General features: G+C 40.9%; 1 protein-coding gene and 1 long non-coding RNA gene across 12 annotated transcripts in view; one reads left to right on the top strand and one right to left on the bottom strand.

Annotated features, from left to right (window-relative positions):
* The window catches only part of LOC147871793 (uncharacterized), a 32,352-nt gene extending 22,524 nt beyond the window's left edge, over positions 1 to 9,828 (bottom strand). For both annotated transcript variants that reach the window (XR_015538293.1, XR_015538292.1), the window contains exons 1-2: positions 9,687 to 9,828; positions 8,745 to 8,816 (exon numbers count right to left, since the gene is read on the bottom strand). This is a non-coding gene — a long non-coding RNA (uncharacterized LOC147871793). The remainder of the gene's footprint in view (positions 1 to 8,744; positions 8,817 to 9,686) is intronic.
* Positions 1 to 26,137, top strand: part of LOC110841044 (ryanodine receptor-like) — a 317,152-nt gene that overhangs the window by 24,844 nt on the left and 266,171 nt on the right. For 2 of the 10 annotated variants that reach the window (XM_087360116.1, XM_087360104.1), the window contains one exon: positions 9,822 to 14,650. The exons of 3 other annotated variants lie outside the window; for them this stretch is intronic. The gene's annotated coding sequence lies outside the window, so the exon portion shown is untranslated. Of the gene's footprint in view, positions 1 to 7,494; positions 9,352 to 9,385; positions 14,651 to 18,544; positions 18,720 to 26,137 lie in introns of those variants that run through there. 5 more of the 10 variants (XM_087360106.1, XM_087360108.1, XM_087360109.1 and 2 more) reach the window with 5 other exon arrangements.

Below are 26,137 nucleotides of genomic sequence, written 5' to 3'. Positions count from 1 at the left end.
AGGTCGGCAGCTGAATTACCAGTAACCAGTTTCCTGCTGTTATTTAAATAACAGGAACTGGTAACTGACAATAACAGTTATATCAGTAGCCATTTACATTTCACTGGTTAGTAGCTGCACTTTCCAATAACTGTTATTTGCAGCAACTGTTTGAATTAGTGGAACTGATAACTGCCATGTCGCTGTTAGTGGAGATCCCGATCACGTTTCACTGAACAGTAGCTGAGGTCGGCAGCTGAATTACCAGTAACCAGTTTCCTGCTGTTATTTAAATAACAGGAACTGGTAACTGACAATAACAGTTATATCAGTAGCCATTTACATTTCACTGGTTAGTAGCTGCACTTTCCAATAACTGGTTATTTGAAGCAACTGTTTGAATTAGTGGAACTGATAACTGCCATGTCGCTGTTAGTGGAGATCCTGATCACGTTTCACTGAACAGTAGCTGAGGTCGGCAAGCTGAATTACCAGTAACCAGTTTGCTGCTGTTATTTAAATAACAGGAACTGGTAACTGACAATAACAGTTATATCAGTAGCCATTTACATTTCACTGGTTAGTAGCTGCACTTTCCAATAACTGGTTATTTGAAGCAACTGTTTGAATTAGTGGAACTGATAACTGCCATGTCGCTGTTAGTGGAGATCCTGATCACGTTTCACTGAACAGTAGCTGAGGTCGGCAAGCTGAATTACCAGTAACCAGTTTGCTGCTGTTATTTAAATAACAGGAACTGGTAACTGACAATAACAGTTATATCAGTAGCCATTTACATTTCACTGGTTAGTAGCTGCACTTTCCAATAACTGTTATTTGCAGCAACTGTTTGAATTAGTGGAACTGATAACTGCCATGTCGCTGTTAGTGGAGATCCCGATCACGTTTCACTGAACAGTAGCTGAGGTCGGCAGCTGAATTACAAGTAACCAGTTTCCTGCTGTTATTTAAATAACAGGAACTGGTAACTGACATTAACAGTTATATCAGTAGCCATTTACATTTCACTGGTTAGTAGCTGCACTTTCCAATAACTGTTATTTGCAGCAACTGTTTGAATTAGTGGAACTGATAACTGCCATGTCGCTGTTAGTGGAGATCCCGATCACTTTTCACTGAACAGTAGCTGAGGTCGGCAGCTGAATTACCAGTAACCAGTTTCCTGCTGTTATTTAAATAACGGGAACTGGTAACTGACATTAACAGTTATATCAGTAGCCATTTACATTTCACTGGTTAGTAGCTGCACTTTCCAATAACTGTTATTTGCAGCAACTGTTTGAATTAGTGGAACTGGTATCTGCAATGTCGCTGTTAGTGGAGATACCGATCACTTTTCAATGAACAGTAGCTGAGGTCGGCAGCTGAATTACCAGTAACCAGTTTGCTGCAGTTATTTAAATAACAGGAACTGGTAACTGACAATAACAGTTATATCAGTAGCCATTTACATTTCACTGGTTAGTAGCTGCACTTTCCAATAACTGTTATTTGCAGCAACTGTTTGAATTAGTGGAACTGGTATCTGCCATGTCGCTGTTAGTGGAGATACCGATCACTTTTCACTGAACAGTAGCTGAGGTCGGCAGCTGAATTACCAGTAACCAGTTTGCTGCAGTTATTTAAATAACAGGAACTGGTAACTGACAATAACAGTTATATCAGTAGCCATTTACATTTCACTGGTTAGTAGCTGCACTTTCCAATAACTGTTATTAGCAGCAACTGTTTGAATTAGTGGAACTGATAACTGCCATGTCGCTGTTAGTGGAGATCCCGATCACTTTTCACTGAACAGTAGCTGAGGTCGGCAGCTGAATTACCAGTAACCACTTTGCTGCTGTTATTTAAATAACAGGAACTGGTAACTGACAATAACAGTTATATCAGTAGCCATTTACATTTCACTGGTTAGTAGCTGCACTTTCCAATAACTGGTTATTTGCAGCAACTGTTTGAATTAGTGGAACTGATATCTGCCATGTCGCTGTTAGTGGAGGTCCCGATCACTTTTCACTGAACAGTAGCTGAGGTCGGCAAGCTGAATTACCAGTAACCAGTTTCCTGCTGTTATTTAAATAACAGGAACTGGTAACTGACAATAACAGTTATATCAGTAGCCATTTACATTTCACTGGTTAGTAGCTGCACTTTCCAGTAACTGTTATTTGCAGCAACTGTTTGAATTAGTGGAACTGATAACTGCCATGTCGCTGTTAGTGGAGATCCCGATCACGTTTCACTGAACAGTAGCTGAGGTCGGCAGCTGAATTACCAGTAACCAGTTTCCTGCTGTTATTTAAATAACAGGAACTGGTAACTGACAATAACAGTTATATCAGTAGCCATTTACATTTCACTGGTTAGTAGCTGCACTTTCCAATAACTGTTATTTGCAGCAACTGTTTGAATTAGTGGAACTGATAACTGCCATGTCGCTGTTAGTGGAGATCCCGATCACGTTTCACTGAACAGTAGCTGAGGTCGGCAGCTGAATTACCAGTAACCAGTTTCCTGCTGTTATTTAAATAACAGGAACTGGTAACTGACAATAACAGTTATATCAGTAGCCATTTACATTTCACTGGTTAGTAGCTGCACTTTCCAATAACTGGTTATTTGAAGCAACTGTTTGAATTAGTGGAACTGATAACTGCCATGTCGCTGTTAGTGGAGATCCTGATCACGTTTCACTGAACAGTAGCTGAGGTCGGCAAGCTGAATTACCAGTAACCAGTTTGCTGCTGTTATTTAAATAACAGGAACTGGTAACTGACAATAACAGTTATATCAGTAGCCATTTACATTTCACTGGTTAGTAGCTGCTCTTTCCAATAACTGGTTATTTGAAGCAACTGTTTGAATTAGTGGAACTGATAACTGCCATGTCGCTGTTAGTGGAGATCCTGATCACGTTTCACTGAACAGTAGCTAGGTCGGCAAGCTGAATTACCAGTAACCAGTTTGTTGCTGTTATTTAAATAACAGGAACTGGTAACTGACAATAACAGTTATATCAGTAGCCATTTACATTTCACTGGTTAGTAGCTGCACTTTCCAATAACTGTTATTTGCAGCAACTGTTTGAATTAGTGGAACTGATAACTGCCATGTCGCTGTTAGTGGAGATCCCGATCACGTTTCACTGAACAGTAGCTGAGGTCGGCAGCTGAATTACAAGTAACCAGTTTCCTGCTGTTATTTAAATAACAGGAACTGGTAACTGACATTAACAGTTATATCAGTAGCCATTTACATTTCACTGGTTAGTAGCTGCACTTTCCAATAACTGTTATTTGCAGCAACTGTTTGAATTAGTGGAACTGGTATCTGCAATGTCGCTGTTAGTGGAGATACCGATCACTTTTCAATGAACAGTAGCTGAGGTCGGCAGCTGAATTACCAGTAACCAGTTTGCTGCAGTTATTTAAATAACAGGAACTGGTAACTGACAATAACAGTGATATCAGTAGCCATTTACATTTCACTGGTTAGTAGCTGCACTTTCCAATAACTGTTATTAGCAGCAACTGTTTGAATTAGTGGAACTGATAACTGCCATGTCGCTGTTAGTGGAGATCCCGATCACGTTTCACTGAACAGTAGCTGAGGTCGGCAAGCTGAATTACCAGTAACCAGTTTGCAGCTGTTATTTAAATAACAGGAACTGGTAACTGACAATAACAGTTATATCAGTAGCCATTTACATTTCACTGGTTAGTAGCTGCACTTTCCAATAACTGTTATTTGCAGCAACTGTTTGAATTAGTGGAACTGATAACTGCCATGTCGCTGTTAGTGGAGATCCCGATCACGTTTCACTGAACAGTAGCTGAGGTCGGCAGCTGAATTACAAGTAACCAGTTTCCTGCTGTTATTTAAATAGCAGGAACTGGTAACTGACAATAACAGTTATATCAGTAGCCATTTACATTTCACTGGTTAGTAGCCGCACTTTCCAATAACTCGTTATTGCAGCAACTGTTTGAATTAGTGGAACTGATAACTGCCATGTCGCTGTTAGTGGATATCCTGATCACGTTTCACTGAAGAGTAGCTGAGGTCGGCAAGCTGAATTACCAGTAACCAGTTTGCTGCTGTTATTTAAATAACAGGAACTGGTAACTGACAATAACAGTTATATCAGCAGCCATTTACATTTCACTGGTTAGTAGCTGCACTTTCCAATAACTGTTATTTGCAGCAACTGTTTGAATTAGTGGAACTGATAACTGCCATGTCGCTGTTAGTGGAGATCCCGATCACGTTTCACTGAACAGTAGCTGAGGTCGGCAGCTGAATTACCAGTAACCAGTTTCCTGCTGTTATTTAAATAACAGGAACTGGTAACTGACAATAACAGTTATATCAGTAGCCATTTACATTTCACTGGTTAGTAGCTGCACTTTCCAATAACTGTTATTTGCAGCAACTGTTTGAATTAGTGGAACTGATAACTGCCATGTCGCTGTTAGTGGAGATCGTGATCACGTTTCACTGAACAGTAGCTGAGGTCGGCAGCTGAATTACCAGTAACCAGTTTCCTGCTGATATTTAAATAACAGGAACTGGTAACTGACAATAACAGTTATATCAGTAGCCATTTACATTTCACTGGTTAGTAGCCGCACTTTCCAATAACTGGTTATTTGCAGCAACTGTTTGAATTAGTGGAACTGATAACTGCCATGTCGCTGTTAGTGGAGATCCTGATCACGTTTCACTGAAGAGTAGCTGAGGTCGGCAAGCTGAATTACCAGTAACCAGTTTGCTGCTGTTATTTAAATAACAGGAACTGGTAACTGACAATAACAGTTATATCAGTAGCCATTTACATTTCACTGGTTAGTAGCTGCACTTTCCAATAACTGTTATTTGCAGCAACTGTTTGAATTAGTGGAACTGATAACTGCCATGTCGCTGTTAGTGGAGATCGTGATCACGTTTCACTGAACAGTAGCTGAGGTCGGCAGCTGAATTACCAGTAACCAGTTTCCTGCTGTTATTTAAATAACAGGAACTGGTAACTGACAATAACAGTTATATCAGTAGCCATTTACATTTCACTGGTTAGTAGCTGCACTTTCCAATAACTGTTATTTGCAGCAACTGTTTGAATTAGTGGAACTGATAACTGCCATGTCGCTGTTAGTGGAGATCCTGATCACGTTTCACTGAACAGTAGCTGAGGTCGGCAGCTGAATTACCAGTAACCAGTTTCCTGCTGTTATTTAAATAACAGGAACTGGTAACTGACAATAACAATTATATCAGTAGCCATTTACATTTCACTGGTTAGTAGCTGCACTTTCCAATAACTGTTATTTGCAGCAACTGTTTGAATTAGTGGAACTGATAACTGCCATGTCGCTGTTAGTGGAGATCGTGATCACGTTTCTCTGAACAGTAGCTGAGGTCGGCAGCTGAATTACCAGTAACCAGTTTCCTGCTGTTATTTAAATAACAGGAACTGGTAACTGATAATAACAGTTATATCAGTAGCCATTTACATTTCACTGGTTAGTAGCTGCACTTTCCAATAACTGTTATTTGCAGCAACTGTTTGAATTAGTGGAACTGATAACTGCCATGTCGCTGTTAGTGGAGATCGTGATCACGTTTCACTGAACAGTAGCTGAGGTCGGCAAGCTGAATTACCAGTAACCAGTTTGCTGCTGTTATTTAAATAACAGGAACTGGTAACTGACAATAACAGTTATATCAGTAGCCATTTACATTTCACTGGTTAGTAGCTGCACTTTCCAATAACTGTTATTTACAGCAACTGTTTGAATTAGTGGAACTGATAACTGCCATGTCGCTGTTAGTGGAGATCGTGATCACGTTTCAATGAACAGTAGCTGAGGTCGGCAAGCTGAATTACCAGTAACCAGTTTCCTGCTGTTATTTAAATAACAGGAACTGGTAACTGACAATAACAGTTATATCAGTAGCCATTTACATTTCACTGGTTAGTAGCTGCACTTTCCAATAACTGTTATTTGCAGCAACTGTTTGAATTAGTGGAACTGATAACTGCCATGTCGCTGTTAGTGGAGATCGTGATCACGTTTCACTGAACAGTAGCTGAGGTCGGCAAGCTGAATTACCAGTAACCAGTTTGCTGCTGTTATTTAAATAACAGGAACTGGTAACTGACAATAACAGTTATATCAGTAGCCATTTACATTTCACTGGTTAGTAGCTGCACTTTCCAATAACTGTTATTTGCAGCAACTGTTTGAATTAGTGGAACTGATAACTGCCATGTCGCTGTTAGTGGAGATCCCGATCACGTTTCACTGAACAGTAGCTGAGGTCGGCAGCTGAATTACCAGTAACCAGTTTCCTGCTGTTATTTAAATAACAGGAACTGGTAACTGACAATAACAATTATATCAGTAGCCATTTACATTTCACTGGTTAGTAGCTGCACTTTCCAATAACTGTTATTTGCAGCAACTGTTTGAATTAGTGGAACTGATAACTGCCATGTCGCTGTTAGTGGAGATCGTGATCACGTTTCTCTGAACAGTAGCTGAGGTCGGCAGCTGAATTACCAGTAACCAGTTTCCTGCTGTTATTTAAATAACAGGAACTGGTAACTGACAATAACAGTTATATCAGTAGCCATTTACATTTCACTGGTTAGTAGCTGCACTTTCCAATAACTGTTATTTGCAGCAACTGTTTGAATTAGTGGAACTGATAACTGCCATGTCGCTGTTAGTGGAGATCGTGATCACGTTTCACTGAACAGTAGCTGAGGTCGGCAAGCTGAATTACCAGTAACCAGTTTGCTGCTGTTATTTAAATAACAGGAACTGGTAACTGACAATAACAGTTATATCAGTAGCCATTTACATTTCACTGGTTAGTAGCTGCACTTTCCAATAACTGGTTATTTGTAGCAACTCTCTGAATTAGTGGAACTGGTATCTGCCATGTAGCTGTTAGTGGAGGTACCGATCACGTTTCACTGAACAGTAGCTGAGGTCGGCAAGCTGAATTACCAGTAACCAGTTTGCTGCTGTTATTTAAATAACAGGAACTGGTAACTGACAATAACAGTTATATCAGTAGCCATTTACATTTCACTGGTTAGTAGCTGCATCATGTCCTTTTACAGGCAGCCTGACGGATAATTAAATGGGAGACATTCTGTTCACTCCTGGGCGATTTTCTCTCTCGCTTTGTATTTGTACGTATGTATTCGTCAAGAACGTTAAAGTAGCTGTTATTTCTGTGAATTTATTTTGGTAGTTGGGGAGGCTTGAACTAGTTGTGATGTTTGGTATTTTCTTTGAAGTATTAACTGGATTCTTAAATATCTACAAATCTACTTCGTGTTTCAGTGGGTTCGCTGAAAACTCACTAGGGTCAATTTGTTAACATTATTTTCCATGAATCGCAAGATCGTGGCCTAAGTCCCTTCGGTCCTGCCAAAGTTGGTCTGCTTACATTTCGAAACGATTTCTCCGATTTTCATTCCAGGCTTTCTTTGTTGGCAAAAATTCTTATGACGATCTTATCCAGCTACGCCTAATAGTCGTCTCAAAATCACATATGCCAGCGCTCTTTCTCCGGAGAGTTACTTGAAATAAATTACCTTATTTTATTCAAGAGTATGCGACCGTTTTTAATAACCCTTAAGTCTCAGTGGTAATTATATGCACCATATACTTTAACGGTAAAAAAATCTACATTTCCCCCACACAATGAATTTATGTGCTCAAAATAAACAACATTAACAAATGGATTGTTGCTATAAAGACGTTTTTATTTAGGTACTAACTGTATATTTAAATATTATTTAGAAGAACTGATAGACTAATGTAAAATGTCGTTCTAAGCAAATCGTTGTACACCACTGCACATTCCTGGTATTTGCTTGGAAGCACTCAGAAAAACCAGCTAATAATTAAAAAAAACCCTCCGACAAACACGTTCTAGTCGCATTTCCACATTACCTGCAAAGTACAGAACACCTAAATAGATTGTCCACGCATTCATCTTTGTGTCTAGTCACCTCGATTTGACGTCTGCGCATTTGCTTACAGAATACGAATTATCAGTAGACTGAAATATGCACGTAGCCTTCGGGCGACGATTGTTAGAATTTGTGCCTCTGGAAGATGCCGATCGAAAGTCGAAAGTCACACACAACTCCTCCGTACTTGTAATTATACGGGTTTCTGTGACGCCACGATGTACAACACACACAATCGCATTTATGGAGTAAACATTCGCTAACTTTGATTTTATGGTACAATCTTCTAAAACAAGAGACTAGCACAGAGCTACAATAAGCCTTAGACTCATCGTTGCCAGCTAAATATCCATATCTTTGTCATCCCAGTGCAGAAAAGCTGAAAGATCGAAGTTGTAATTCAATAGAAATTTCGTGGTTGTAAAATTTAATTTTATGTGCAATGCATGAACTGACAACATTACTTTCCGTAAATCATACCGCGGATTATTATTACTTGTGGTTTATTTAACGACGCTAATCGTAGCTCGAGATGCACAACATCGAATTATATTACGATTAATAAGCTGGAAGGAATTTGAGAGAAAACGGTCGTGGTCTAATTCAAGGAAAAATTACGGAACGCTCCTCGAAGGACTGTGGAAAACCACGAAAACCTATCAGGATTGTCGCTGTCCTATACAAACGAAAATGCTTTGTGATCAATGACGTAACTATTCGTTATAGGTTCAACTACTGTTAAATAAACACTCACTGCTGTTGCCTGGTATCCAGATATCACTTAAGAGACGCGTTATCGGCCGCACTGTTGACGATAAGGACATCTCTGAAAGAAACACAGAATAATACGAAGTGAGAAGAAAATTATTAGCATCCATTCCAGAATACTTCGTCAGGGTATCTGCTCAGCATGATAAAGGAAAAACTCTGCATCGGGGGGGGGGGGGGGGGGGGGGGGGCATAAGCAAGCCATTTGTAGCGCAGACGAATTTATTTATGCGATAATTTACGTTCTACGAACCTACGCCAGTGAACTTGATCGTGTGTAATAGTTACAAAAGTACAGTCGAGCGGCGATATTTAACAGCTACGCGGCACCCACTCGAAAGAGACATATTCTTGGTACTTGCGATGGAATGAGGCGGCAGCGGAATTATACAGACGGAGGAACACCGAAATGATCAAAGAATAAACATGCCCCAGTGCCACCTCATCCACCACAAGAACCACATGCACTGAAGATGACAGACTTTTCACATGAGCTTACTCCTTCCATCATCAGGGCGAGGAGGCATACACACGCTTCGTACGAGGTAACACGAAATGATAATTTTCAAACACATCACCCAGTAATTTAATGGGTTTTTTAATTGAAGCACTTCGATAATTCTTCAGGTTTCGTGGGCAGCCGTGTTTCAGGCGAGCCTTTTCATAAAATTTCCACTTAAAGTCACGGCTTTCTTTACTCTGGTAAGGATCCAAAGACTGAACAACAAAAGGAGGGCCGCGAAATCCGTCTTATGATTCATCTACAGCTAATTCAAACACGCAGATCTATGGACCTCTTTTACACGTTTAATCGAGAAGCACGAACTATGAAAGGAATCGTAACCAGAACAAATAAATCATATAACGAGAGAACGAAATTAATGCTGTACAGTCAGACAGTAAGAAACACTTGTATGTAATAACCAGCCTTAACTGCTGATATAGCTGCAGGTCTGCTACAAAGCGAGCTGGGTGATCTTCAAGAATTAAAAGAAGGTAAAACTCTCGATTTATGTATTCTGTTATGATGTATCACTGCATAATTACGCACACTTGTTCACAGTTTAAACACACGAGCACCACCACACAATCTGAAAGACTAGAGCTTCACAAGGACGACCCATCATGGCGGCTAGCAACTACAAACTGAAGCCGGCCAATCACGAGAGAGGAAGGAAAGCCACGCCCCTGACAGGTAGTCTTGTCCCCGACGCAGACTGCGTGTCACCAATACTCCGAACGCACATCCACATGATTTTATTACGTCTACCTTTTACTATAATATTTAATCTAAACTTTAAGCATCCTAAAGATTCGAATTATAATTTGTATTTCCATCTGCGACTACTTGAGACTGTCCTGAGTTCGATGCTCGCCCATCTATCGCTTGCCACAACGAAAACCTGTTCCACGATCGCTTTTGCAAGGTCGGTGACGTTCCTGGGATCTCGGGCTAGACTTGGGGTCCCTGTCCTGAGTTCGATTCTCGCTTCAGTGATTCGGACCGCGTGCAACCACATTCATGTCTTAGGCCACTCCATCAATACGATTAAGCCAACTTAACAGTATTTAAAATCCCATTTAAGTACCCGTCACACAAAGAGACGACAGATATTTCGAAATCAAAAGCATCTGACGAAGGACAGTGTTAATAAAATTATTCCTTAAAGGCATTTAAATTCGGAGAACACCCGCAGTTCGGAATCTTCCATCTGAATTTCTCTCATTCAAAATGCAAAAGCAAATTACTTTATAGGAGTGTGAAACTTGGTATTTAACCCCTAAAGAAAAAAAAGATCTAGTGTGATTCTGAGTAAAGTACTTAGTGGAATTTGACAATGACTCCACAAAATACTCATATTTTACGGCATTTCAATGTTCATTACCGTGTTCACAACATCCCGAAACAGGTCCCTTATCAGCCCTCTCCACGCACGCAAAGTGATGACAGCGCCCCTGGAACATCTGATTGAGCGTCCCAGGTCAAAATTTATTGTGGCAATCCCCAGAGTTCGCACGTTAATATCAGCGGGACAGAACGTGGTATCGCTCGCTGCAGGCAGTGGACCGTAGACCGGTCTCTGTCCCGCCTCTACGTTGAATTCTCTGCTTTAAACTCTCTCTCACGCCATCTGCTTTAGTTGCGAGGAGAAAGTTGTCAGTGGAACCACGGTTCCGGAGAACTTGACGTAAATACGTCTATACGGAAAGGAAGTTTATATATTGGCTTTATTCTAAATATTTACCTTTATACATGCTTTACAATTCAGTAAAGTTTGATTAAGACCATTATTGTCAATTTGTTGATAAACAATTGACGTTTCCAAGGTAACATAACAATGCAGTTACACGTTTTCGTTTCACGTTTTCGTTTCACTTTTTCGTTTTGTTTTCGTTTCACTTTTTGCCGAATGAACTGACCCGAAAATATAGACGTATTTATGTCAAAAATATAAAAGTCGAACGTCGATGCCGAGCTTTGGCGCGTTTTAAAACGTCGTGCCTTCTTCTCTCCTCAACAAAATGGACGGAGCGTGTTCTGAATTATTGAAATACTCCATCAATAGGAAAGTATTTGCGTCCGTGCGTTTGATAAGGTACGTGGCTCCTTGCAAAGCTCTCGCGTCCGTTGTTTGAGTTTACGTCTTGCTGTCTCGAACGGGGTAAATCGGTCGGAGGTTCAGGCTAACGACGCAGCTTTCGTCAGGGACGCGAAGTCTCATTCTCGGTACGAGCAGATAGGCCTAAGCGTGACTTGTTTTCGGGACTTACCAATATGAATTACGCTGTTGTAGAAAACTCTACACTGAAGATGGAGGCGATACGTTTCTTGAAGACCGAAGTTCGTCTGTGTACAAATTCAGTTCATAATCTCAGAGAAAACACAAGTCGTCTCCATGATAACGATCGGGGTTGATAAGAGATTTTGCGTTGCTTCGTATATTACTGTCTGGGTCACAGCGATTCTGTGGCAACTCGCCGAACTACGGCTGTGAATTTTGAAAGTGTTTTTTTTTCGTCTGATTGCAAATTCTGACGACGCATCTGGTTCTCAGTGTCACTGTCCACAATCGGTCTTTGCGAAGACATTTTTCCAAGTAGCAATGGTGCCGGGAATCGAAGCCAATCTCCCATCGTGTATGATTGGGTTTCTTCAGCCCTGACCTGCAGTGCGTTGTGACGCTGATAGTTCCGTGTAGGAGTACAATTCTGTGGCCTTGATCGGCTGGGCCAAGTGTGGCTCTCTCTTTCTCTCTCGCCTTTCTACATTGACGAAGCTACGCTCCCTCCTAGGATTCCTCGTTGCTTCTTTGTTCCGCTCTCTCTCTCTCTTTAGGCCTTTCTTTCTTCCTTCTTCGTTAATTTTATGACTGATCTCTTTGTGATCTCCTTGCATGAGTGATCGGCCTTGAGTGGGACTCGATCCCACGATCGCAGCAGTCAGGCGCACGAGGTATATTATACAATAATTTTCGTAAAGTGTTAAAATTACAGATGGTGGTCCTCTGCTTTGTTGGGCCGTGTACGTGTTTCTTATTTTTCAACCAGATTTTATCTCACGGCCGGCAAAGCCCAGATTTGTTGCAACACGTGTCAAGGTAAACTGCTCTGCGCACATGAATCACTAAGTCAGCTGACCGGCAGGGGGGGGGGGGGAATCGCTTCGCTACTCTGCTTGGCCTTCAGTCTCCAGCGTTGCCATGTTGAGAAGGAGCGTGTACTTTAATGACGTAAATACGTCCATACGGAAGGGTGATTCGGCAAATCAGCGTTTGTATGATCCAGCGCCGAGACACATTTAAACGTTCATTCCTCCTGAATGCTGAGAGTAAGGGTAATGTAACTTATATGTAAAATGATCAGTAAATGAAGACCTTTAAGAATCTGTAACGTATTTTGTTGTAATTATAATTGTTTATACATTTATTGTAAATTTAATGAACCAACGCGTACAATTTTCGATGTATCTGCCGCGTTAAGCGCTCGCCTCTCGAAAACCGTAAGAGATGGATCTGGACATATTGCGTACGAAATACGTATTACGTCATGAGCTTTCCAAATCTGTTTTCAGATTTTACATATCTCGAATGGTTTAGGTTCTACAAACATTTATTTAAACGAACAAAGGCGCATCGCACTGCACGCTACTTCTGCGTCTGCGCAGTTCCGTCATACTATGCAGAGATACTCAATTGAAAAGCATTTATAAAGGGAGTATTTAGAATAAAGCCAATATATAAACTTCCTTTCATTGTATTCATTGCCTAAATATAACTCAAATACAAAGACGTATTTACGTCAGATTCTCCGGAACCGTGGTTCCACTGTCAATCTTTTCCTTTTCACCTATCTTTTATGCCGATCCTTTAGCTAGTCCCTGAAGCTAGGCTAACCTGCAGACAAGCGGTTGGATGCGGTAGTTTTGTGCATGGCTGTACATCGCGGTCGCTACTGCTTACACCTCGCAGTGTACAAGGACAGTTCATTCAGTGACCCAACTGCACATGCGTAATGGACAGAGATTTCTCTCTTAGCTACATCATCCATGCATTTGTCATTCTGCATTCCAGTTGTTAAGTTTACAAGAGATTCTTTTACTCGAGTATGAAGCTCCCGGCAGCGGCAAGTTAACCACCCACATCCATCTGAGCTAGAAAGTGTGGACCACACTCGTTCAGCGCGGTTTTTAAGCACACCGACAGCCTTGTCTGGTTTTGTACAAATCTCATTACGAACAGCGATTATTTCCTTAAACAGCGTTAACCAGTTGATCTTCGTAATGGTGAAGTGAAGTGTTTTCTTCGCGGTACGGACCGAATTCTTAAATACGATTCAGACGAGATCTCGCTTCAAGGGACAAGGAACAATTCAACATTACTGACATATGGAATTCTCACTCGGCTCTGCAATATTTAAACTTATTTTCTACGCGCAGTGTCGAAAGAAACTCGGATCTTGACACTTGTTTCTGGTTTCGAAAAATAACAAATTCCGTCACGTCTGTTTGTATGTGGCGGAGGGAAGACTGGTGTGATATATATAGGCGGTTTAGTCGTCGGGCGCCATTGATCACTACAGTCACGTACATTGTTTAGGGGTGGTAAGGAAGGGATGCCTATATTGCAGGAGATGTAGTTCGTTCCTATGCATGAGTCTGGTTGTGGAATGCGGTCTTTGGCTGACTCGAGCTCTGCACGGAACTGACTCTGTATGACAGGCAGTAAGACCTCCGAAACGTTAGAAAACATTTACCAGACTACACAGCGCAAGAACCGAGAAAATATAAATCTTCATACACACCGTTGTGAAGATCTCAGATATCGCCCTGAAGATGGAAGAAAGTATGACCACCGAAACATTAGTAAATACCTACCAGACTACACAGCTCAACATCCCAAAAGACAGAAATCTTCAAACTCAACGCTGTGAAAATCTCAAATATCGCCCTGAAGATGGAGTCAGTATGACCTCCGAAACGTTAGTAAACATCTACCTGACTACACAGCTCAACATCAAAAGAAGACAGAAATCTTCATACTCACCGCTGTGAAATCTTTAAATATCGGCCTGAAGATGGATGCAGTAATACCACCAAACTTTACTTTTATACCCTTTAAATGGAATGGTAACTATACGTACCACCTACTCCAACAATCAGTAACACTTGTCTTTATGGGTTTTGTGTGGTTCTCGCCGTAATCAGCGATCAATTTCTTAAACAGCGTTAGCCAGTTGATCTTTGTAATGGTGAAGTGAAGTGTTTTCTTCGCGGTACGGACTGGATTCTTAAATATCATTCAAGGATTCATTCGCTAACAGCATTCTGACATTATCAGTTCATCAATGTACTTCAAATTAGCTTCTTTTACAGAATTAAATTCTTCAAGATTATTAACATTTTCCTTCAACTGTTTAATGTGCCTGAGTTCAGTGTTATTCAGGGAACAGGTGGTCAGGGAAGGGGGAGGGGCTTTGCCCCCGTCATTAGCACGTTTTCAACTCATGTTTCGTAAATACGTAACTAACTGTAAATAAATTTAGGTTATGTTTACATATTCAACGAAAACGTTACATCATCTGCAAAATCAGAGTAGAAATAATTTTTTAGTCTAAACACTAAAAATTGAATATATCACATATTTTCTCGTTTACAAAGAAAATAGAGCATGAATAAATTAAGTTTTGAAGATGAAACGTGGCTTTCATTTCATGAACTATCAGACAATGAACACGTCACACAATATTCGTAGACAGGGTAAATGACTGGATTTATCAGACGTTATCAGTAACAAAACTGAGAAACTCCAACGGCGTAGGATCTTTTAGGAACGTTTATCGAAATATCTTAATTTTTCGTGAACCTAACCTAACCTAACCGACTTCAAAAAGACCCACCACTGGACAGTATCTGGGTATTTCAAACAATCAACGCGATCACACCAAGTTTATTTGAGATTACATTTTAATATTATCCTTCTACCTTCGCCTAAATCTCCAGGTACATAACCATTATAATAATATGAAGTGAAGAGTAAAGATTATGAAGGTCCTTACTTCTCAATCCGTCTCTTACATTAAAATATTATCTTCAAACAATCTCGGCCAACATATGATTTTCCTTTAAAATGAACCATTCTATTTAAGGAATAAAAACGAATAACTGATATGTTCTTCAAGGTAACGCGATTATTGCAACACAAACCCAACAATGCGAAAAATAGGCGAGTGTTGAAATGGTTACCAGGAAGATATTTGTAGCGTCCAACTCATGACACAGAATTATGTTTGTTTCTATATTACAGTTACAAGTGACTTTTCAGCAGACTGGGTTTGAAGCCTGCACAACGACGTTTGGGGCTATAAAAGGTGCGGAAGTTAGGCTTCGTCCCTTCCCAACATTTTCCTGACAACTGCTGTTCTGAACCACAACACGTAGCGAAAATTTCCGTTTCTACAATAGCGTATTAGTACAAGCCAGTAAGCTGACAACCAATTATTCATCACGACTAACAAAAAACTTTTATTACTATGGACACCAGTCGTCTTTAAATTTGACGTAAACAAAGTGCATTAGGGCCATCTGGAGTTTGATACTTTTCTTGCCAAAAAGACTTATATGACACCAAGTGTTATGGAAGACAACAGTAGCAGAGTTGAGGTTTGTCGTTCATAAAAACAAGCGAGCAAGATTAGCAACGAAGTTGGTTCTGCCTGTTTAGAAGCTATGCGCATGCGTCGTATGAGATGGACTCGTCCGAATCACGCGCTAGAGGGGTGTCAGCTTCAGTTGGTTTGTAGCTCTAGCCGTGTACAGATCGGTGAGTCACCGCAGCTGAGACCCCCCCTCCGCTACTAATGAACTCGCCTGTCTCGGCTACCAGACTGCACTTGGCTACAACCCAGAAGACGCATAAAGCTTCTTCATTCTGCTGTAATGCGTGGTGTTTAAGACACGCGTTTGCGTTGGTGAAGCTTCGTTGTTCTGACGGTCCACTTCCTCCTGCGAATTTCATTCTGCGTGAATCTGCATCTTTCGCCAGTTTGTTACGTTTGGGTCATGCCGCTTGATATTGGTTGGGACAGATTTTGGCAAGGACTATCAAATTTCGGGTTAAATTATTTTAATATAACTGGGGCTAAATATGATGGAGTTTTCCCAAAAACGGAATTTGATTACATTATTCCATCATGCCAGTGAAATCGCAACATGACACGTCATTTGCGACAATGGCGGCCCTTTATGTTTTCGGCTGGTCCAGCCTGAACGGGAAGTGGGCCATATTGAAATATTTGCTACTACAGACGGATCATACAATTATCTCAACGTAACCGAAACAAAACCTAATATTACAATCTGGGTTCGCTTTTCAAATTCCAATTCGCGTCATATCAAGTAAATGCACATCCGTGATTCTTAGACGGGACGTCGGTTTGTTTTGTTTTAATACGAGGCGCGTCCTCAAAGTAAGTTTCCCTGGGGCTGTTTACAGAAACAAGACACAATTTCATGGAAATATTTATTGCAACAGATACAGCAAGTGTCCAGCTATTTTTCAACATATTCGCCACCGGAATTGAGACATTTGTCATACCGTGGGACCAACTTTTGAATACCTGTGTCGTAGAAGTCTGCCGCCTGGGATTGGAACCACTGTGTGACAACCATCTCCGCCTCTCTGTCATTCTCAAAACGCTGACGCTGACCGGACAGGAATTTCTTGAGGTGTAGGAAAAGATGGAAATCACTGGGAGCGAGGTCCGGGCTTTAGGGTGAATGATTAAACACCTCCCAGCTGAACTCCTGCAGGAGACTTGCTGTCCGTCGAGCCGTGTGCGGCCTAGCGTTATCACTGACGGCACTTCACAGTCGGCGGGAGCTGGAATAAGAACCTCCATCTTCAACAGCTGCAACGATGCTAATGTGAGAACGCGGGAAGTGCCGTTAGTGCATGCGCCATGCTACGTCATTGCTCTATCACGTACGCACAGTCGCTTCGCGCAATATAAGGTTTGCTAGCTGTGGGACGAGTGGGAAACTTACTTTGAGGACGCACCTCGTACGTGGAAAGCATGTAATTTCTCTGACGTTACACTGAGTGATGTGCCATACTCTGACCTGTACAGACATGCCGCAGGCCATGACACGGCCATATTTTTATATAACACCTGATTCCAGCAGAGTTAAAAATTACTTTTCCTGTTTAGAAAGTTCTGTACTGATTTTGGGAAGTGTCAATTTTTCTGACAGGTTTAAAATAACCTCACGTCCACAATTGTCAAGGAGTTGAATGTCGGAACGGATTAGTAGTTATTTGAATGTCAGTTCTATGAATAACCTGAGACCTGTATTGGACTGAGTGATAAAATGTTTAAGTATTCATAAGGAAAGATAATCTGTGGAAATTATTTGATAGCTGTACAAAGGTTGTCCAAATGTTTCGAAAATCAAAATTTGATTTGTCGAGCTCACAGCGACATACACCAACAAGTGAGTAACACGTTAACTTGTCCACAGTGCATAGGAACGCTGATCGGATTCTTTCCTGAAGACATTCTGACGTGACCTGCGCCCTCTGTAAAACGCAGTACATTACATTGTGCCTTGTATTGTACTTTGGAGAGGCCACGTGGAGAGGTGCTGTGGACCGAATCCTGCCCGCGGACCGCAGGTTGATGATCCCCGCTTTAGACTGAAGCACTTTGCTGGATTACGATGCGTTTGTTTCTGTAAATGCGTCGTTAACCTGATTTTCTCTCAAACAGTTTGCGGGGGAGCTCACGAGTGAATCTGGATGTCTTTCAGTCGCATTACAGAGCAGTTTCAATGCGGGATGAACGCGGGCTTTTGTTTCTGCAAGCAGAAACCAGACGCGTGACAAATAGTAGGCCTGTATTCATACTATTAGGATATTGATATCAGGAAGAAACACGGTGGGCTGGGCATACAGAAAGGAGCAGGCAAATCCTTAAAAGATTTTGATCGGAAAATCTGAAGGTGGGAAACGGCTTTCAAAACCTAGTCACAGGTGGGAGGATAATATTAAAATGAATCTCAAGGGTGCAGCGTGGGAGGTTGTGAGCACGATAATGAAAGTTCTGGCTACAAAATCTGCGGAAGACTTGTTTACTATCTGAGTGAGTGTTTTCTCTTTAAAAAGGACACAACATCCATGGGGGTTTATGCGGAACCAGTCCGGTTATACAATTATCACATCCGATAAGTAATTATTTCTAATGTAGTCCTTGCCTCTCCTCTTTTGTGGCTTGATTCCGGTCGCACTGAAGAAAACCACTGCCATCCTCAACCACGGTGACAAGGAACCAATTAAGAAGAATCCATTTTACTGTTCGCGTGCTGGAAGACGGCGAGGCAGATTTAGCCCCCGCTGCCTCATCTCTGACTACGGGAGAGGGGAGAAATGGAATTTGCAGTAAAGCTGATGATCCACATCGTGGGCTTGTATGTATTTCCTGGCTGTTTGTCTTGTACTTCAAAAAGACCGCCCGTGTATCAGCTAACTCTTGTCTGCCGTAGGTTCGTTTTCAAGTAAACTATTTTAACGAGGGCTGTACAATCAAATAATTCAGGGAGTTGTATCTTATAAGCAAACGACGGATTAACTGGGGAAACATGTTTAAACGCTCCTATCGCTTGCTACAATACGCTGTATGCGAGTTTAAAACACGTGACGTGGCTAATCCGACATAATTGGGGTGCGTTGTGGTGTTTCAGCCTACCCCATGCAATTCGTGTTTAATAATTACCCTTCCTACCCCCTACCCCCCACAAAGAGCTATGAAATATGGCAGATGTGTTATCAAATCGTGTATTATTGTTTACTCACCAAATATGGTTTTCAAACCGAACGTAATATTTCTGCTCGTGTTAATAACTGCGGTTAAGTTGAAACACGTTAAATACGCGCATCTGTGCGCTGTGGGGCTTCGTACCAGATGGGAACCAATTCAAGCGCTTAACGTGGACTCTACAGTAGCCGGGACGAAACTGTGCGTTTCGAGTACGTCACTAGTTCGCGGGTAAAAGAAAACAAATTCATTTACTGTTCAAACCAAGACATCGAATGGGAATATCCGAGCAATGGCCGGCTGTACTTCTCGCCTTTCGTCAGTCCGTTCTGGCACGAATCCTCCTGAAGAGGCCGCTGTTTCTACATCTTCATATGTCTGACTGAACACCACATCTCTGCACATGATACAGCGTCGCAAAATTAGTAAATCCCTCCAGTTTTTACGCGATTCATGTACACGTGTTGATTTCTGTTTGCGTGCGCTAATTAATCCTTACATTTCAGAGACAAGAAGCTTTGAATTGCAAAGTGGACACTTTAAAAGAATGTTTCCAGTTTTTGCCGCAGGATTTCGAGGCGCGAACTGTCAGTGATAACAGCAACAAATTATCAAATCAGCAACTTTTACCTGCTCTTTTAGGCGTGTATTCACTTAGCCAAACGAGTTTCGGTCCTTCCAGACCATTATTAGAGGTGACACATTCACAATTTTGAGGTGTCAACGATGTGGTTTTGTTGACTGAGAGGTTTGTGTATCTGAACCAGACATTGTGAATGTTGAATATTTGATGAGGCGAATTGTTGATTTGGTAACTTTTATTACGCGCTACTGTACGTTCATAATGGGTTTTATGTCTGTGTGCCTTCCTTCTGTTATAATTGGAAAGCACGTGAGAATTTGTGGTTTTTATATTTCAAAATCATTTGCATCAGCAGACACGTGTTATTCACAAGAACTGCTCAAGGCAATGAACAGGACGTGTCGGTTCGCGTGTTTTATCTCCAATATGGCTCAAGAAACAGGGATTAAATTAGATTTTATGCTCATCAGTTGATTAGGGTCTCTAAATCTTTTTGGGTGTGGGAGGTGTTTATTAAAACTTCTTTGTCAAGACTTGGCAACAAAAGTACAAGACATTATTTTAACAGCACTTTTGAAAGTGCTTCCCAATTTCTAGTTCACAAAATAGTGCTTTAAAAGGAGACGTCTTACTAGAGGTTTATCGGAATGAAAGTGATAGGAAAATTGAGCTCTTCTCGAATTTCATTTTAATCCTCGCACACAAATTCTGTAGAGTTCTATTTACAAAAATAAAATATCTTCGATAATTTCAAAATAACGAATCTTAAAAAAAATGTTTCGTTTTGGCATTATATATCTCTTAAACATGTTTCACTGCGGATCTATCTTAAAATAAGACGTGTTTGAGGTTATTAAGCAAATGTGTCGGTACAATTGACCTTAACAGATTGTCACTCAAAGAGGCGTGGGTATATTTTGAAGTCTGTCATGCGCATTGTAGGGCCAAAGTAACTGCCCCAGGGTGAGTTGGGGGCGGACAGACTGACGCCATATTTATTTTACACGTGTTACAAGAACTTATGTTCCCTGCACCCACGACATTTGAAACTTAGTGGTAACTTCTGCGCACTCAGGCTTGTGGTTCGCAAGGGCTCTGAAGCTGCCATTGGTATCCCCCCCTCCCGGGCCCCTTTAACTTTATTTCGTAGACCATTTAACAGTGTAATTTAAATTGCACAGAGAGTCTCATTGCATGTATTTCACAACATATCGGTTAAGACATGAAGTTAAACTGTGGCCATTGGCCATCTGGTGACGTCCAAATAAGGCCACATTACCTGAATTTAGTGCTGAAGATCGCTACCTGTACCTCGCCTCTCCTGCTCTTACGTCTGTTGTAATGTAAGTGGTTCTTTGATGTCATTATGGAGGGATTTCAAAGTGTTTGTAATTCCGATGACGGAATGCACGTTAAATAAGGCTTTTGAGACCGCGAGTGAAGATAGGCGTGCGCTTAGGTTTTAGCGTAGAAACAGTTTCTGCGTCAGTTCATCCGGCCTACGGGCACTGCCAGAATATTGCAGAGGCCTCTCGAAACATGATGCGTTTAATCGAGTCATAATTTCCGACTACGTGGAGGAAGATTTTTTATTTTTGTTCATTTTAATAACGCTGAAGCGACAGATCGGCGCTGTCTGTGTACGTTGCATCGAGCCGGTCGCCGTGCTCTATTGATGGTTGCCGAAATGTATCCAAATCCAGAACCGAAAGGCAAAAATTTGAAATATTAAGATCGGTCTCAGTAAATATGGTGTGAGGATGTCGGCTAGATTCATCTTGACTCAAAACAGGAGCCGGTGGCTGGCTCTTGTGAACACGGTAATAAATAAACGTTCGTAGTTCCTGGCTAGCTGAGCGACCATTCGGATTTCGAGAAGGACTCAGCCCCACGGAGTTTGTTTCGTGCAGGTAAAGCTGATGAAAGCACGGATTTAAGATGTTTCGAAATAGCCTGATCTCGAAAATATTTGGATCTAAGGCGGGAAGGAACTGGTAAGCAACAAAACAAATGAAAGTGTGGAATTCAGAGCTCTGGAACCTAACCTTATTAACACTGAGTTATCAAACCAAAAAGAATAAGATGGGAGCCCTTCTTCATAAACTGGTAGTCTTTCATCTGGTTAATAACTTTCCCGCTTTGTACAAAATTCAGAATTTAAATATATTGTTTAAAAGGTCTCGTTTCTTGAGATAAACGTCTGTATCAAAAAACGCCCTGTTCTTCAAGATCCTTTTTTTTAATATCCTTCCATCATGGCTTAGATCTCCCAAGTTATGTCTTACTTTTAGGTTTTCAACTCATATTTTACACGCATTTCTTATGTCTCCCATGCCAGAAGTGTACTACGCCAACCTTGCACTCGTTCTGTTTCAGTATAAGTATTAGGTAAAAGGTATAGATTGTGAAACATTCTTCCGTCTTCCTCTTACTTCGGTCCAGAAATTGTCGTCAGCAATCTCCTCTCATACGCCGTCAAACAGAGTTTATGTTCAAGGCGAGCGAATCAGTTTCATACCCACACAAAACACCAGTTAATAGTGCTTTATATTTTAATGTGGATGGGAAACCATGGAAGGTGTTCAGGGACGCCATCAGCCAGCGAGCAGTGTGCAGACTTCAATGCGTATTGACAAGAGCAGAAGAAAATGGATAAAATAGAGCCTTGTCACTCGTAAGATAAGGAGGGCTTCGTTCTCTTTGAATTCAGAAATCTTTACCGGAAGATTCGGATCACAAAGTGAAGGACAAACCGCTCTTAGCTGAATATTCAAAATGATTTTTCTTGTTGTCGCTACTGAATGAACCCTCTCACCAAGCCTCGTCCTCTGCTCGATTCGTGCGCTCTTTCCAAATATCTTGCCTGATGGGTTCTCGCTGGAACTTCATGCAGAGCAGTGGAAGACATCGAAGATAAAGGAGGAACTTGAGCATTGACTCCAGTTTCCTTCCGAAGTAGTGGATATATCAATAGGATCTGAAAGATTTCCTTCCAGTAATCGAATCACATCACTTCACCAAATAACAGGAGTTCATGGGTCGCGCTGATTGAACGTGGCCTGCTTTATCTTGATGCCAGTCTGCTTAGTCGCATTGCGCTCCATCAGATCTCAATTGTCCTTTGTTCTTGATGCAAAATGTAGTTCCTCGGCAGAAGACAGAAATGAGGTAATTCTGACATTCAGCTCAAACGTTTACTCTAAATCGATCTACTGTCTGAGCTGCCTTCTGTAAATAGGCCATTGTGTTTTATCTGCAACCAACGCAAGAATAACAGCAGATGATTAAAATGTTACAGGCTTACATCTTCATTTGTAATCCCGTAACCAGAAGATTCGACATCCCTTATCCCAAATTAAGTCACTCAACACGATTGTGAGTCGATTTCAGCCACCTTCTAAATTAAACTGAGCCCTGGGTCAAAATAAATACAGACAAGGCAAAACTGAAATGCTCTGAATAGATTTTGAGGGAAATAAGTTCTAGGAATAAATCACGACGCCAAAATTTTTCAGATGCTTAATACACAGAACAATTATTGAAGCTTAATTATAAATTTCCAATGTATAATTTTCACTAGTACAAATACTAGCTATTTTAAATTTTCCAAATATAACCTCAAAGACTCCCACTGAGACCGATTTTATAAATTTAATATAAGATAACATTACGTATGTTCTCCCTTCACAGTCGTATTTTGTTGCGGATATCCGAGTCATAGACTGCGTTAGGACGACGGAAGAAAATTTAGTTACTCAAAGTATTATTATTATTCTTGCCTTCAATCAAGGCAGAAATATTTATATACGAAATGGGACACAGATTTGCATATATGACTGTATTTAAAAATATATTTCAAATTCTATATTTTATTTTAAGATCCTTTCATTCAAAACATCAGACGTATCAGAACTTGGTGTAATATAAGAGTGTGAGCAAAGCTAATAGACTATACTCACGTATGGTTGAATTTCTGATTGAATGAAAAGGGCAGTCCGCCCCAGTGCAGCAATTTCACACGCGACTGTGTGCAGACTCTCTGTAGAAATGGAGTCCCGAGTGTGTAAATTATGTAACTGAATTTAATTAAAATATGTGTAACATATGGGTGGACTACGCACTGCCCGGAGTAGAGAATTTGCGCTATTTAGATGTCAGGTCGCGCCAAAATGCAGTATTATTAAATAACCCCAATAATAGTTCAATAATGCTAAGGGGAACACCGCCACGGTGGTCTAGCGGTTAGATCGCTGGCCTTGTAGTCCTGGGGTCTCGGGTTCGATTCCCGGCGGTGCCCGAATTTATAACTTCTGTTGGGCAAGGCCGTGGTCTAGGCAACACGGAGTTTTCCTCCGTGGCATCCCAACAATTACTCCATTCACACACAGAAGAAGGCAATGGCAAACCACTTCTGGATCATCTGCCAAGAACGTATATGAACAGGTCCCAGTCCGAGAAAAGGATGGAAGGATCCTGTTCATATGGACCTGTCGTCAGACAGAACGCTAAATAATAATAATAATGCTAAGGGGTTTTTTTTGTAGAATTTTGGTTTTTACGGCGGTGAATCCGAAAATGTCTGTCTTCGACAAGGTTCTTTCAGACTGAACCCAGAAGTATTTTGACAATGAAAGAAGGTACTTTATTACCAGGTGAGGCAGAAGGGTTCCATTTAGGAAATAAAGGTTTGAAGAATCAACTGTTGATATCAAAATCAAAATTGGAAGACTGCAATAAGAGAAGAAATTATCTAAACATTGCATGGATTGAATATCAAAAGACACTTTGTAGTGTTCCTCACAGCTGGATAGCAAAGTCAATGGAATTGACAGGAGTGAACAGTAAAATTGTTAAATTCTGCAAGTTGTTTATGGAGAAATTCAGAAAAAATACAGTCGAAAGCAAACGAGGAATTGATGCAATCAGGGCGCATAAAGATAAATAGAGCAATATTTCAGGGCGACTGTCTGTCGCACAGCGCTTATTCGCTTAATTCATGAGTTAAAGTGGTCCAAATGTGAATGCCGATTTCGTGGGACCGGAAGGAACACGAGCCATTTGCTCCTCATGGATGATCTGAAGCTGCGAGGGAAAAGTTTGGGAGGAATTAAGAAATGAAATTAGAATTGCAAAACCATTTAGCGATGATATAAATGTGCCAAAATTTCTGTAAGAATTGGTGCAGTGTACAGAAAACAGGACACAGGAAGGTCCTCGGAGTCTCCTTCCTCCTCCGTAGGTACTTTATTTCTCCGATCCTCTGTTCTAATTGTTCTGGGGTATTTAAACACAATTCCTGCCAGTAAGCAGCATTTCACTACAAACAAAGATCGATTGCCAGAGATTACTTACGATTTCTACTGTTAAATTGTTAAAGCGATCTTACGTAAGTACTGTATTTAGCGTTAACAACGCTTCATGTCCAGTTCGTAGTTATGAAGTTTCAACTTATTTTTCAAAATGTCTTCCATCATAAATCGTTTCTCCCCCTTCGCTTTAGGGCTATACAGAAAATCGCGAGTAAAGTTTTGTGTGGGGGGGGGGGCTTTACGAAAATAGGACCTCTAAATTCTGTGCATTATTATGCAAGAAGTATCAAGAATGATGCGGGAGAATGAGTTGGAAGAAGGTGACTAGGAAGACAATAGGAGGACAGAAAAATTGTGTTTGTACATTCTGTTCGGTCTGTTCGAAGTTAACGCAGAAAGATTTCCATGACATCGTAAAACCTGTTAAATAAATAAAAAGTAAATTGCTCTTAGTAATAAAAATGTCTGTGTTGGGGGATTTCAGTATCTTGGCGAGCACGTTTAATGAAGTCTGAATAGCCTGTTTCCTAAGATACGAGTAAATTACATTTATATATCAAATCTAAAACTTCTTGACGATGGTGAAGAGTCAATTGAATAAAAATTTACTTGGATATTATCCATCGTCTAGTAATAAAACGTAAAAAACGTAAAACGACGTTTCGGAGATGGGGTTCTATTTCCGTCTTCAGGTTCCTACTCAGTTGGGCCCACTAGATAGAGCTAATCCCCATCTCCGAAACGTCGTTTTACGTTTTATTACTAGACGATGGATAATATCCAAGTAAATTTTTATTCAATTAAATTACATTTATAAGTGAGTAATTACATTTTATAATTACTGATTTCAATCTTTATAGCCTTGCCATTGCTACTGAAGCAGTGTGACAAATATAGGCATCATAACTTCATGAAGTGGTTTTCCTGTGAACAGCTTCAAGAAACTCAGGAGCCTGAAGTACGCTTGAAATATTGAAACATGTATCAGAGCTTGAGGACAGCACGGAAACCGCCCGTCTTTAACGTAGGACGTTTGAAATTTAAATTGTAACTTTGTGCTCGGGGGCTTGCATTTAATGGGAGTGTAAACATTTAGGTCGAATCCTTTGGTCCTTAAAGCCCTTGAAGGCGGCGAAGTGTATTGTTTCTGGCCCTGCGTTTGTATTGACAGTGAACGTG

This window comes from Zootermopsis nevadensis, unplaced genomic scaffold (assembly GCF_977971745.1).
Source record: "Zootermopsis nevadensis isolate Lab colony 2312 unplaced genomic scaffold, Znev_1.0 Znev_ptg000038l, whole genome shotgun sequence".
Taxonomy (NCBI): Eukaryota; Metazoa; Arthropoda; class Insecta; order Blattodea; family Termopsidae; genus Zootermopsis; species Zootermopsis nevadensis.
The sequence above is the reverse complement of the archived record's forward strand: the minus strand, read 5'-3'. Positions and strand labels throughout refer to the sequence as shown.